We start from the raw sequence: 14,500 nt of genomic DNA, 5'->3' as shown, positions 1-14,500 counted from the left end.
CAAACATGTCAGACACCCGGAGTCTCTCTCCCCAATCTGCAGCGCAACCCGTTTCTCGCGAGTTGCGGCAAGAACATCTTCCTACAAGATCCCTTGTCACATAACTTACTCATCATGGAAACTTCCACTCTTTCCGTCCATGGTGGCTACAGTAAGTATGCCACAGACATTAAAAACAAACAAAAAAGCAACATAGTTTAGACAACTATGTATACATTGGCCGGAGACAGCGACTTTTTTTTTTAAATGTATTTTTAATAAAGTGAAAAATCCTGCGATGACATACTCTGTCAAGAGCTAAGATGGAAAACCCCGATTCACTTCTCGGAAGAAAAAAAAAGTCAAATACAGACATACGCTCACGTACATTATTAGCGCGAAGAAAAGAAATCTGCAGTTTATCTCTTCCATCCCCGGCTGATTGATCGCGGCTGAAATACATAGAAATGAAAACAATTTCTTTCTGAAAAACAACAGAGATCCCTGGAAATACGTTTGCTGAGGTCCTGGACCATTTCCCTCCCCTCCCCTCCTCTCGGCTAAAGTAGCCCCTCCAATGTGCGTTTCAGACAATCCCAGGGCAGCCGGTTTCTAAAAATATCCCATTTCCAAACATCTGCTATCACATCTGCTCCCGTTTCGGTCAAGTCCAGCTGGGAACTCCTGCCTAGAGTCCAAGGAGATAAACCCACTCACCGAAAACAACTCCGCAGCCGGAATCAAGGGTTGTCGTTGCTGCAGCTCCGGCCTGTTTTCTTCCCTAATCGGTGCTTGTTATTAAGGTGCCCGAACGGGTGAAGTGAGGTGCCAGAGAGACTCCTCCGTTTCCTTTTCAACCTCCCAGCCTGATGGGCAGCAGCAGCACCTAAATCAGTCCCACTTCCCAAGCCGGTTTTTCTGTCTCGGCGTTGATGACCTGGTTTCCCCTCGCGCCCCACCGGGAGCCGGAGGCGCAGAAGAAAGAAGACGCAACACCCGCCCAACCAGTGCTGAAAAGCTGGAGATGCAAGTACGCAAGGGGGAGAGAGGCGAGTATAGTTCAGCCCAGCCCAGCCCAGCCCAGCCCAGCCTAGCTCAGCCCAGCCCAGCTCGCAAAGGACGAAGGAGCCAGCCAACGTGGATCTAGCCCCCCAGGATGGAAACGGTAGCCCCCTTTATCTTTGCTAACCGACGCGCTTTTCTGTGTCGGTATGTTTCATCTTTCCTTTCTAGCACTCAAGCTTAGCAGGCAGGAACTAAAGTTGACGCTCAACGCTGTAACACGCCTCGCCGGGAAGTGCCCCGCTTCGTTCCCAGCCTTTCACTTCCTTGGGATTGTTTTGGCAAGCCCCAGCATCATTTTTCTCGGAGAATAAATGCAGATTTGGAGATAGCCTCTCCAAGCGGAAGGAATCAACTGAAGAGGAGGCTACCTTCCTGCCCTAAGCAATTCATGGCGTCCAGGTGTCCGTTCAACTGGTGCCAAACTCCACCAAGGCAGGTTTTACTCGTGAGGTTGTTAGTTCAGCATTTCCACAATTCTCCCAAGAAACCTGGACCGTTTAACTATATATTTCTTTGGCTAAGAAAAGAGGGAACCTTCCACTCCCTAAGAAATTATGGTCAGGAGAGGAAGAGTTTAAATTCCAACTTCAACTGTTATAATCTAGAAATTATCTAACCACAAAATCAACAATGGAAGCTCAGCATACCCTTGTGTACCTTTCACAGGTATCTACTGTATTATAACACTGCCAAAACCTTTCGTATTAATTTTTTTAAAGACAAGTTAACCATTATAGATATTGCAGTGTTGCTGATACTTAGCTATTCATTTAAATTGTTGTAAAACATTTCAGATTGAAAACCACTTTTAAAACACTTATTTTCACTCTTTTCAAATACTTACGGTAATACTTTCAGTCTTAAAAACAATTACTTTAGGTACAGATTTAAATTACTGGCTGAAGTGTATTAAGTAATACACTTAATTATAAACATTAATAAGTGTATTAAGTAATTGTAAGGTTTTGATTCCAGAAATTCAGGTAGATTTATTAAATTTATATGCTTTCCTTTCTTCCTATCCAAAGATGATCAGTAGCCCTACAATGTTATTTTTGGTATTATTGCTTTTTTCCTGTAAGAATGGTAGCATTAAACACAAATGACAGAATACATATCTAGTTTTTGTTTTGATGCAAAGAAGTTACCATCTATTAAATATTCCAGGTACTATATTTAAAATAATATTTCAGCCCTGTGAGTCACAACACAAAGGGCCTCAAATCTACCACCAAATTACATATATTTCCTAAGTAAAATTAATATTCATGATATTCTTCAAGAATAATACTCTTCAGCTATTGTCAGCTGAAAATATCAGAAATAAAAACTGATTCATACACAGTCTGGGGATCAATAGTACATATAAAGGTGTGAGAAAAGCTGTGGGCTTATTCTTTATTATTTACTAATCCATATTTAATAAACCATGTTTATTAAATGTAAATCCTTATTCAATTTAAATAAAAACAACAATCCTTACCTCTTATTCAAGAGGATGTTATCCTAAATTCTCTCCAAAGTATTTAACTCTAAAAATTGTATGCATAATATTTTCTCTTCCGATCTGAAATTTGATTTCTCTCCTTCCTTTATAAGGACCTATATACTTACATATGTTATCCAAGCAAACCAAATGATTTCCAGGGATGAAGTTTAGTTTTAAGTTGCACTCTTTAAACTAGATAGGAAACTAAATGAATCAATCTTTTATTTCCCATTCAATGTGTTTGTTCCTTGAAAAAAATGATATGTTTATGTAGCTTTCCATAATGTTGCTCAAGCTTCAAAAATGATTAGGAAAAAAAGCCTCAGACTTAACAAGGGGATAAATGCAGTGTTTCTATTCATTAAAGTAGCACAACATTTTTAAAGCTTTTGGATGAGACTCCAAAGAAAACCCTTGCTCTTATAACAACAGCATCATTTAAATTAATAAATTTCTTAAAGAAACAGCATCCCCATATTTTCTTTATTTGTGTGTAATCTAAAAAAGTCAGAGGGCCTTGATAAATAGCAGAAAGGTGTTTTGTTTATGTAAACCTGGAAGCACTTCTTCTGAATCATTTTTGAAATATGGACAGCCTTTGTTTCTTTTTGAAACAATAAATATGAATGCTTTTAACTAAAGACTGAATCCTTTAATTATACGTGGATAAGTAGTTAGGAAGAGATTATAACATTGTACAATATCTTTTAACATGTATATTATCTTTCAATTTATAACGAACAAAGGGTGAATCTACATCAGGTCACTTAGTCTTAGTTTTTGAAGTTACATCCCATGACAACATATATAATTTCCCCTCATTTAATTTTATCCTCACAACAATCCTGTGAGGCAGGTTGTGTTGAGAGTCATTTAGTGAGTTTCTGTGGCAGAATGAAGATTTCAGCTTGGATCTACCCACTCCTAGTCTAGCATTTTAACCATTATACCTCATTAGTGAAATTGATGGAATATTTTAGTAGTGAATACCATTCACTACTAAAATATTCCATCAATTACCATTTATTTCAGTTCATTCAGTCTAAATCCTACCCGAGGAAAGATTAAAAACTAATAAGTTTCAAGCCATCAATTACTTTTATAAATGTGCTTATTCAATACTTTGGTATCTCCTAAAATACCAAACTAAATATGTCACTATCTATGTTCAAATACAAAGTCATTGTTTCTAGTTTCTATACTTTTGAATTGGACTGAACTGCCTGGATAAGCAGCATCACAAGCATCCAGAACTTCAATCAATGTATACACTGGCGAAGAGAAATTAGCTTCTATTTGAGGGTTCATAAAATAATCCAAAAATAAGAAAGAGGAAAGAAAGAGGAAGAAGCCATTAATCTTTAAGCAAAAGATCAGAAGATCTATCTATCTAAATGGAACAATAGTTTCAGGATTATGAAAAAAAACTGGAAACTGGGCCAGGAGCCCAAAGTCTCCACAACTAACCTCTAAAGTCTGAGATGCATTTGGAGATATATTGGTGGATGGGAAGAATCATAAAATACATCAAATGTATTTTGGCGAGGAAATATGGACTTTGTTCTATAGTCTACAAACCTATCAAACTAAGCAAAACAAACATTCATTTAGCAGTCACAGAATGTCAAGCCAATGTCATGGGAATTTTAGCATGGAGAAAAGGTGAAGCATCATTGGTAGAAGAGGATGTAAGAGATATCAGTAAACCAATGATTTTTGACATCTAATATGATATCATTTTGTTTCCAATTGCCTTTCAAATTATCTATAAGCAGCTTGATTATAATTAAAAATAAAGTATTTGAGGTAGCTATCACTAAAAATTGAATGTGTGTATTCATGTGCCACACACATATTATTTACATGGCTGCTGATCTCAGAAGAACTGACCTAGTGTCTCTGGGCAACATAATAAAAGGATAAAAACACTATCGGTTTTTTTAAAAGAGCACATACCAGAGATTTGATCCACAACAGAGCCACCTCAAGATCTCACCAGTTCCCTGAGATTCCCGAGCCTGATGACAAACCAGATCTGGAGAGACCTGTGGAAAATAAAATGGGATAAAGCTGACCTCATTTCAGGGTAAAGGGAAATAGTGTTTTATAAGGTGGGCATCAGGGCAGAATTCTTGGGCAGTCGAGTGTAGTTGCACAAGAAACAAGGTAAAAAGTAGAATCACAATTGGCAGTCCTTCAAATAGTCCAGTCCCATGCCATGAAGAGTTTTAAAGGTCAAAACCAGCACTTTGAATTGCAAGACAGACTACATTGAAAACCAATGTAGCTTGAATAATTGCTGCTGTTTTAGATGCATACATAACTGTCTGTGCCCCTGCATTTTGCACTAGCTGAAGCACATTACTGCAATGCAGTCAGAAGGCACTAGGGATGAGTAATTAGAATATAGTTCCCCAAACTAGGAATAACTGCAAATGCCTTTCTAGCCATGACAGCCAACTGTTCTTTGAGCAGGAGTCATGAGTACAGGAAGACCCTAAGATTGTGCACTAGTTTCATTTGTGGCCATCCAATCTCATCCAGTGCCAAAGATGGCATAATCCTGGAACCAGCATGGCCCAAAATCCAAACTCACTTTGCATAGCCAATATATAACATTGAATGGATTATTTGTAAATCACATCCTAATTTTTTGACTTCTGAAATAAGTACTGTAATATCAAGGAGCAAGCCCATAACCAACACTTGAACAGGACCTAAGAATCGATTTTAACTACTTAATTGCTTTCTTAGATACAGATTCTTCATATACTCATACTGAGATCTAATATATTCCTGTTAGCTAAATGAGAGAAAGCTTCAGAGGGTTGCTAGGTATAAAAATAATGAGTAATCTAAAATGTGAACTAGACCAATGTTAAATTGTACTTGCAATTTCACATCATTTAATATTGAAGACTAAATTAAAATATAAATTGAACTCTTCTTCTGCCAAGAATGAATCAGCTACATGAAATCAGTATGAATTTAGGAATGGAAAAAATTATCATACAGTATTTACATGTATAAGCTTTTCAAAAACATTTCATAAATACAGGCTGAATGTGTGTGTAAATCCAAAAATGAAAAATATCACCTGTACTTAAAAAAAATTAACTAGTAAATTAATCTAACTCAGTTACTATTTAACACCTTCCATTTGTACAAAGGACTGAAGAGTGACTACATAATATAATAATACAATGAGTAGTCATTGTTTTGCAATTACAAAAAAGCAGACATGCAGAGATGTATCATAAACAAAGAAATCACTTATTTCATGTCAACTTTTCTGCATTGTTCACAGAAGTGAAATCTTGGTACATTAGTATCATTATCAGAAATATTTTTTTTTATTGAAAAGTTTTACAGAAAAAAAAATTCCCCCAAATTTCCCCCCCACCCTTTTTCCCTCCCCCCCCACCCCCCCACCCCTTCCCCCCATCCCACCCTCCCCCCCAGACTTCCCAGAGCAAAGTACAGGGTATTTCAGTTAACAATCATAAGTTAAATTAACCTATCTATCCTTAAACTACCAAATCCCCCCCTGAAACCTTAACTCCACTATAGATAACATAATACTTCTAAAATTTAACATTCATAAACTATTTGATATTTTCTTGTCTGATACTTATTTTGAATATAATCAATCCATCTTCTCCATTCCGATATGTATCTTTCTTGTGTATAGTCCTTCAAATACACTGAAATTTTCGCCATTTCCGCTAGGTTCGTTATTTTCAATGTCCACTCTTCAATAATAGGCAAAGGTTCCTTCTTCCAATATTGCGCTACCAACAGCCTAGCTGCTGATATCAAATTTAAAATCAATTTAGTCTCTAATGCTGTACAATCCGTAGTTATACCCAATAAAAACAGTTGCGGAGTAAATTTCAACCTTTTTTTCAAGATATTCTGCAAAATATCACCAAATTTTTATCCAAAATGCTTTGATTTTCTTACAAGTCCACCATAAATGATAATAAGTTGCATCATCACAGTCACATCTCCAACATTTAGCTTGCAAATTTGTGTACATACATGATAATTTTTTAGGATCTAAATGCCATCTATAAAACATTTTATAAAAATTTCTCTTAAAAGTTTTGTGCTTGCGTAAATTTAACATTTCTAACCCAAATCTTTTCCCATGTTTCTATCATCACTGGTTCCTGAAAGTTTTGTGCCCATTTTATCATACAATCCTTAACCAATTCCATTTCTGAATCTATTTCCAATAATGCATTATACAACCTTTTAATATGTATTTGACTTTGATCTCTAATCTGTTTTACCAAGTTTTCCTCATTTTGCATAACACCAATTTTTTTGATCTTTCCTCCATCTAGCTTGAAACTGACCATAGTGAAACCAAGTGTAGATTATCCCTTCTTCTTTCAATACATTTAAGGGTTTCAATTGCAATTTGCCCCTTTCCATAAAAAGAAGTTCTTTGTAAGTAATTACCTCCTGTTTTTGTTCTATACTTATATTTTCTATTGCATATCTGGGATTTGTCCATATAGGTATCTTGCAGTTCAACTTATATTGATACTTTTTCCAAACCCTCAACAAAGCATTTCTAAGTATGTGACCTTTAAACACCTTATCCACTTTTTTTTCATATAACAAATAAGTATGCCATCCATATAACAAATCATAACGTTCTATATTTAACATTCTCTCTTCAGTTAAGTTGAACCAGTCACTAATTTGTGATAAGACAGCTGCTTCATAATACAATCTTAAATTAGGCATCAGGGCCGGATTTAGATGAAAAGAGGCCCTAGGCTATTCCACTTATGAGGCCCTTTCACCTATAGTGAAAGTGTAATTTTAATTTTGCTAACAATTTGAATGTAGGCCCCTCTTGATCTTGAGGCCCTAGGTTGAAGCCTAGTTAGCCTATAGGAAAATCCGGCCCTGTTAGGCATTTTAAGACCTCCTCTCTCACGTACATCCTGTATAATTTTCAGTTTTACTCTTGGTTTTTTCCCAGCCCAAATAAAAGTATTAACCCCTTTCTGCCACTCCCTCAAATTTCCATCTTTCTTAAGCACTGGTATCATTTGAAACAAAAATAAGAACCTGGGCAGCACATTCATTTTTATTACTGCTATCCTTCCCAATAGAGATAATTGTAACTTTTTCCAATTTTCCATTTCTTTCTGCATCTTTTGCCAAAGAACTTCATAATTGTTTTTAAATAATTTCGTGTTTGAGGCTGCAATATTTACTTCTAGATATTTAAACTTTTTAACTATTTCAAACTATTTCTTCCTAAGTCTTCTCTTTGAGATATGGACATATTTTTAGTTATCATCTTTGTCTTATGTTGATTTACTTTAAACCCAGATACCTTACCATATTGACCTATTATGTCCAACATATGTGGAGCCGATTCTATAAATTGAGATAAAATAACAACCAAATCGTCTGCAAACGCTCTTAGTCTATAATCTTGCTGTCTAATTACAATTCCTTTTATTTTATCAGAGTCACGTATCTTATTCAACAAAACTTCTAAGGTTAAAATAAACAGCAGTGGAGACAATGGGCAATATTTCATATCAGAAATATTAAATATTATAGTTGAACTCCAGCAATAGATGAAGCATGATTTGCCACATGTATTTACCCTCTGATGAATCAGAAGAATGTTGTAAAAGTGCAGTATTTTTAATTAACCCACAGCCTAGCAATATAAGTTTATAGTCTTACAGCAGAACAAACTATTATATCAAATTATTATATTATATCTACCTTACTTCTAAAAATTTGGCTGATGTAAACCTGCACTATAAGTGAATGAATGGGTTATGTCATGTTGAGTGAAAAAACCCAAAGCTACTCAACCCTAACCTAATGTCATATTATATCTTTAACTCAACACAGAATATATAATTATAAATCTAATGCTTACTATGAAGTGTTTAAAAGAATGCATTTTTAGAATGTACTGTACACAAGTTTGAAACGATCTCTTATAATTCCTCAATATACAGCACAACTTGTTATCCATACAATAATATGGATACATATATATGTATGGATACATATACATACATATTTTTGTATTACATTTCTTATCTTTGACCACCATAAGAACTAGAATCCTTAATTATTACAACTGATATTTGTTCAAGTTTTTATTACTATGACTACTACCCAAAAAAAATTAAAATATTCTTCTCTTCTGTTCACTCTCCTTACCATACCATTATATTTCAGATAATTCCCCCTAAAGACGAAATAAGGAATATATATAAAAATGCATGAGAAAAATGGGGAAGAATTTCAAAAAATTTCAATTTACCTGGTCTTTGATCTACACAGACTCTAGATGTATGTATAAATGTAATAATGAGGAATGCACTGCCCATAATTATGTCCTGTTATTATTGCAGACGATTACACCCACTCTAGATGGGTGTACAAATGTAATATTGAGGAATGCACTACAATAATCAGTCTGGTTACTAGTGTATGATATTACTTCACAGTGCAATAAAAATCCCTCCACTTTTTTTGACATGTACAAGCTTAGTAAACATGCACACACCAGAGCATACATTTATATTTTTTAAATTAAAATGTATTACAAAATCTGTGTTACAAACACAGCATAACATTTGTCATCAATGATATCACTGGCTTTAACAGTGGAAGAGAGGAGAAGGGACAAGAGGGAAGGGAAAGGGAGAAGAGAGAGGAGAGGAGAAAATTCTTTGTGTTTCCCTCATGTACTGTATGCACAGAATGCAAATTCAGAAAAATTACAGCCAACAGTCTTAATTTCGACTGAAAAGTTTGTAGTTTAACTCAGCCTCTACTAATAACTATTTAAGAAATATTCTTCACTTCCATTCAGTTTTCCATTTTCTGTCTTTCCTCATTACTCTAGAAGCCACACTTGTATTTAAAATTTGGGAGTGGCTTCTGCAGAGCACATACTACGGTATTTCCATTTAATTATTTATATAAAGTTTTATATAATTTCATGCCTGTGAAGTTATTACATAACAGTCAGAGTATTATTGTGTCTGATAAAATCTAGTGTAATAATAAGGGCATACAGTAGTATAATTTTGATCATTTTCTTGATCCCAACATGCAAAAAACCTGTGATCTCAAATCCCTAGATGTAGTTCTGAGAGCCTTTCCAGGTTTTGCCAGTGAATTTTCATGTTTATCATGATAGAGAGCAAATATGATTAAACACATGGTAAATAATATTTTATCTGGATAGAATCAATTTAATTTAAATTGCATTTATTTTAAATTTAGCCTTTACATTCATCTTACTTTGTCATGACCTCCTTCCATTTTAGAAAACAATTGTGCTATAGTTGGTGATGGGAAGAGAAAGAACACTAAATAATTGTGTTACCTGCTCACTATCAGAGCAAGTGGGAAGAAGCAATATAAATATTACATATATTTATATGTAATATTTTATTACATATAATATGTATATTATAGTATACATAATATAATACATTATAGTATTATATAATATAAATTACATTATATAAATGTAATTAGGCAACCACTAAAGGGACCTACTGATCATCTGAACCTAAAGCAATGATGTTTTCCCCAAATAAATGATTTATTTACTGTTAATAATGGTCCTATTGCCTCCCACAACTAAGAAATAGCAAAATAGTGCTTCCAACAGCATTTTAACACTGGATGTCAAAATTCTCTTTTCAGAATATAACTGATCTTCTAAAGGAGTTTTATTAATAATTGATAGCAAACTGGCAACAAGTTATTAGTACATGCTTCAGCAACCTTCTTAAATGCTTAAATTAGGTCAAAGTGTCCTATCAAGAAAGTTCTAGGAAGAAGCAAGCACTGAATCTTTAAACTGAAATCACTGGGAAACACAGAAGAAAAGTGGCACAGTTATCTATGGTATGAAAAAGCTAAGGTTAATATAGATTTTAAAAATCATTTTCTTATTTTGAAGATTTGGAACAAGTATAATTAATCAAGATTGTCTCCCCAAATTTCTTTATAGTTTTTACCCAAGGAAGTTTTTTAAGAAGAGAAAGAATACACAAATTTGGTCAATCAATGCTGATTTATTAAACTTTCTTGAAGGCTAAATTAAAAACAAGAGAAGAATGGAAAATAGAAGGTCATACTTATCAAGAGTTTACCTATGTTCAGGTGAAGGAAATATTTAAATTTGACAAGAACTATGATTTTGTAAATGAGAAAACTGACTAAACTGGATTTGTGTAATAATGATGAACATATCACTAAAATATATAAACTTTTCTTGAAAATGAATACGGAAAGTAAATATGTTAAAAGACTGTATGATGAAAAAGAGAAAATACAATATAATGCTTGACTGTATGTATTAATAGTTGGAACGGTTATTAGAAGGAAGTATAGAAGTAATAGATACTTACTCATAGAGAAAAATTTAAAAATAGAGCATAATATTAAGTCATAAGTAAGCACATAAAATAGATCTCTAATAGAGAAATAGAGGTGAAACAGAAAATAATCACCGATGCAACAGTATTCTAGAAGTCAGCCGATAGGCTGAAACAATGTTAGTTGTTAGTTAGTTAGTTTGTTTCTCTCTCTCTCTCTCTCTCTCTCTCTCTTTTATGTATACGTTTGTAAGTATTTTTGTCTTATGTTTTTGCTTAATAAAAAATTTAAAAAAATATATAATGCTTGATCAATGGGAGAATATATGTAGTAAAAGACTGAAATGTACACTGATTTATAATTTTATATAGAATTTTTATAACCTTTGGTATCTAACACGTGACAAATTGTCAAAGATGTATAAGGAAGTGTCAAATATATGTTAGAAATGCAATCAACATGAATGTACTTTTCATCATCTTTGGTGGATGTGTAATAAAGTTAAGAAATATTGGGATCAGATATGTACTTTCATTCTCAGAATTCTCATAATAAATGTATGATTGAAACAAGATATTTCCTTTTAGGTTTTATGGATAAATAGATTGAAAAACAACATAGGACTTCTATATATGAAGACAACAGTGAGATTTCTATATGCACAGCAGTGGAAATATTTACAAATTCCTACAATGGAAGAATATATTGTAGTGTTATTAGAACTGGCTGAGATAGGGAAACTGACTACTTAAAGAAATAAATTTTGAGAATTTATTGTTTATGATTATAGAACTATTGTGTATTATTGTTAATTTTAGAATATGAAGTTAATGTATATTTGTATTTGTTCCAAATGAAAGTAGGAAGGTTTTTTTTTTTTACTTTTTTTGCAATCCTAATATTCTTTTTCCCAAAGGTGCTTTTTCAAGAGGCAACTGGTTTTTCTGATTTTTCTTTGAAGATGTTTTGCTTCTCATCCAAGAAATTTCTTCAGCTTTGACTGGATGGTGGGGAATGGAACGATTTATAATCCTTGCAGATAGCTGGTCATTTGCATTTTTTTAATGAATTAAGGCCATCTCGAGGTTTATGTGTGTCATCAGGATTACCTGAGTACTTCAAATGAGTATAGAGCCTTCTTGGAACCGTTGAATAATGTTATAGATAATATTGCATCCCTCCCCCTCTATTGAGAGAAGGATGTTCAATTTTGACACAGATGGCCTTTTCTGACCCCTCTTTCAAACCAGTGGTCCTCTTGTCCAAAATGTGGACTTTACTTTCTTCAAAAGAGTGACCTTTGTCTTTTTAATGCAGATAGACTGCTGAATCTGATTCTTATGAATTTTTTCTCTTATGTTATGCTATGCATTTATGAAGTGGTTGTTTTTTTCCCCAATGTACAAATCAGCACATAGCTCACTGTATTGTATTGTATATACCATGCTGCTCAATTTGTGTCTGGGTGTTTTATCCTTGGAGTGGACAAGCTTCTGCCTTAGTATATTCTTGGATTTGAAGTATGCATGTTTGTTGTGTTGGCTGACGATCCTCCTGAGCTTTTCCAATATTCCTGCAGTGCATGGAATGACAGTGTTGCTTCATTTATGTTCTCTTGGTTGTCTGTTATGGAGGAGCTTCTGTAGGATCTTTTTTGAGATTTGATGAAGACCCACTTGGGATAGCCACATGTTCTGAGGGCTTCCTTGATGTGTTTTGTTCTATTTCTTTTCCAACTTTACTTTAGGCAGCCCTTCAGCTCGCTGGTGTAGGGTTCTGATGAATCCCATTTTGTGTTTCAGTGAGTGATGGGAATAAAAATGTAAGAATTGATCTGTGTGTGTCGGTTTTCTGTAAACTTCAAATATTAAAGTTTCTGTTTTCCTTAATGTGTATAGCACAGTCCAGGAAGGCTAAACTATTTCCTTAACATCTTCCCATGTGAATTTGATATATCTGCCTACAGAGTTGATACGTTTGGTGAACAAGGTAGCCTCAATGTCTCTCTAAAAGAATGCAAATATGCAGCTGTCTACAAGGAGTATTAGTCTTTCCATTGCCCACGAACCAGTCAGAGCTGAAGAAGCTTATTGGATGAGAAGCGAAACGTCTTCAAAGAAAAACCAGAAAATCCAGTTGCCTCTTGAAAAAGCACCTTTGGGACAACCATGACTGGATGACTGAGAATCTCCATAGACATTGCTCTAATTCTTTTTTGTTTCCTTATACTTTATATTTTGTTGAAACCTTTAATAAAGTTTTATGAAAAAAATGAACCACAAGAAAAGTAAGTACTCATATTGACAACATTAACTGGAATGAGAAGAATCCTAACCAAATTTGACAATTACTATAGGAGAGAATATTTATAGATATTCCAAAACCAAAGAAATCGTTTTTGCCAAAAGACCAGGGTCATAGATCGGCCCTAGATGGTAAGTAGATAGAACAAGTAAGGTCATTTAAGTATTTGGCTATCCTCTTTAGTGAAACATTATCATGGAAAACACATATAGCAGGGGTGTCAAACTCGATTTCAATGAGGAGGGCATCAGGGTTCTGTTTGACCTCGGGGTGCCAGGGTGGGCATGGCCAGGGTGGGTGTGGCCAGGTCCACATCACTCATGTCAGGGGCGCCTGTGGCAGTCCGAGCACTCTGCCAGGAAAAATGGGCTCCAGAGCTCAGTATTCAGCTGCAACAGCCTCCTGCAACCTTCTGCCAATGAAAATGGAGCTTGAGACGGCCGCGGGCAGCCCTCGCAAGCTCTATTTTTGCTTGCAACAGCCTCCTGCAACCCTGTGCCAGCAAAAACACGGTGTGCAGCCTCCCAAACTCCGTTTTCACTGGCAGAGGTACCACGGGCTGGTCCTTCACTATTTCCAGGGTGGCCCTGCAGGCCAGATCTAAACACCCCTGAGGGCCAAATCTGACCCCCGGGCCTTGAGTTTGACATCCCTAACATATAGCATCAATACGAACAATAATCATGAGATCAATGACAGCCATTTGCTCCACCTTTTACTCAAAAAGGAGGACAATATCACAGTTGATATATGAGCCCCAATTTGGGAGTTTCAGTAAACTGGATTAAAAGAGGTTCCAAGAAATTTGTAAGATCAACCTTAGCTCTACCTTATGCATATCAGCAGTGATATTAAAATTATAAGTAGGCCTGCCAACAATAAATATAAGGGTAAAAATGTTAAATACATGTTAAAAATACCAAGACCAGGATGTCAAGTCCAATGTTTTTTAATGTTTATTTAATAATACACACACACACACACACACACACACACACACACATACACATGAATAAATAAAGCAATAATCTTAAATTATAGGAACAGTCGCCTTCAAGCTTGATACTTATTTGGCAAAACAAGTGTCTTAACAAGCAACCTAATGGATGAATCTGTATCTAAAACTACTTTCACAACTGTTCTTAAATCATGAACTTCTGTGTGACATAAATTATCATACATTAAGACTACTTATTTTTTTAAAAGATTTTAGACGATCTTGAGAGTAGATAAGTAAGTTTACGTTAGTTAAGTGGTATGATTTTTTTA

General features: G+C 34.8%; 1 protein-coding gene and 2 long non-coding RNA genes across 7 annotated transcripts in view; 2 read left to right on the top strand and 1 right to left on the bottom strand.

The window, feature by feature from the left end:
* Nucleotides 1-14,500, top strand: part of LOC148114300 (uncharacterized) — a 119,247-nt gene that overhangs the window by 11,905 nt on the left and 92,842 nt on the right. The gene's annotated exons all lie outside the window — the stretch shown is intronic.
* THRB (thyroid hormone receptor beta) overlaps nucleotides 1-14,500 on the bottom strand; it is a 277,270-nt gene that overhangs the window by 246,196 nt on the left and 16,574 nt on the right. For 2 of the 5 annotated variants that reach the window (XM_087892562.1, XM_060685781.2), the window contains exon 2: nucleotides 4,490-4,578. The gene's annotated coding sequence lies outside the window, so the exon portion shown is untranslated. Of the gene's footprint in view, nucleotides 1-696; nucleotides 1,239-4,489; nucleotides 4,579-14,500 lie in introns of those variants that run through there. The other 3 variants (XM_060685778.2, XM_034404060.3, XM_060685780.2) reach the window with 2 other exon arrangements.
* On the top strand, nucleotides 1,020-12,983 carry LOC148114301 (uncharacterized). Its single transcript, XR_015733963.1, has 3 exons — nucleotides 1,020-1,144; nucleotides 10,352-10,453; nucleotides 10,560-12,983. It is a non-coding gene; the product is annotated as an uncharacterized LOC148114301 (long non-coding RNA).

The sequence above is a fragment of the Pantherophis guttatus genome, chromosome 4 (assembly GCF_059756535.1).
Source record: "Pantherophis guttatus breed Tessera chromosome 4, ASM5975653v1, whole genome shotgun sequence".
NCBI classification, from domain to species: Eukaryota; Metazoa; Chordata; class Lepidosauria; order Squamata; family Colubridae; genus Pantherophis; species Pantherophis guttatus.
The sequence above is the reverse complement of the archived record's forward strand: the minus strand, read 5'-3'. Positions and strand labels throughout refer to the sequence as shown.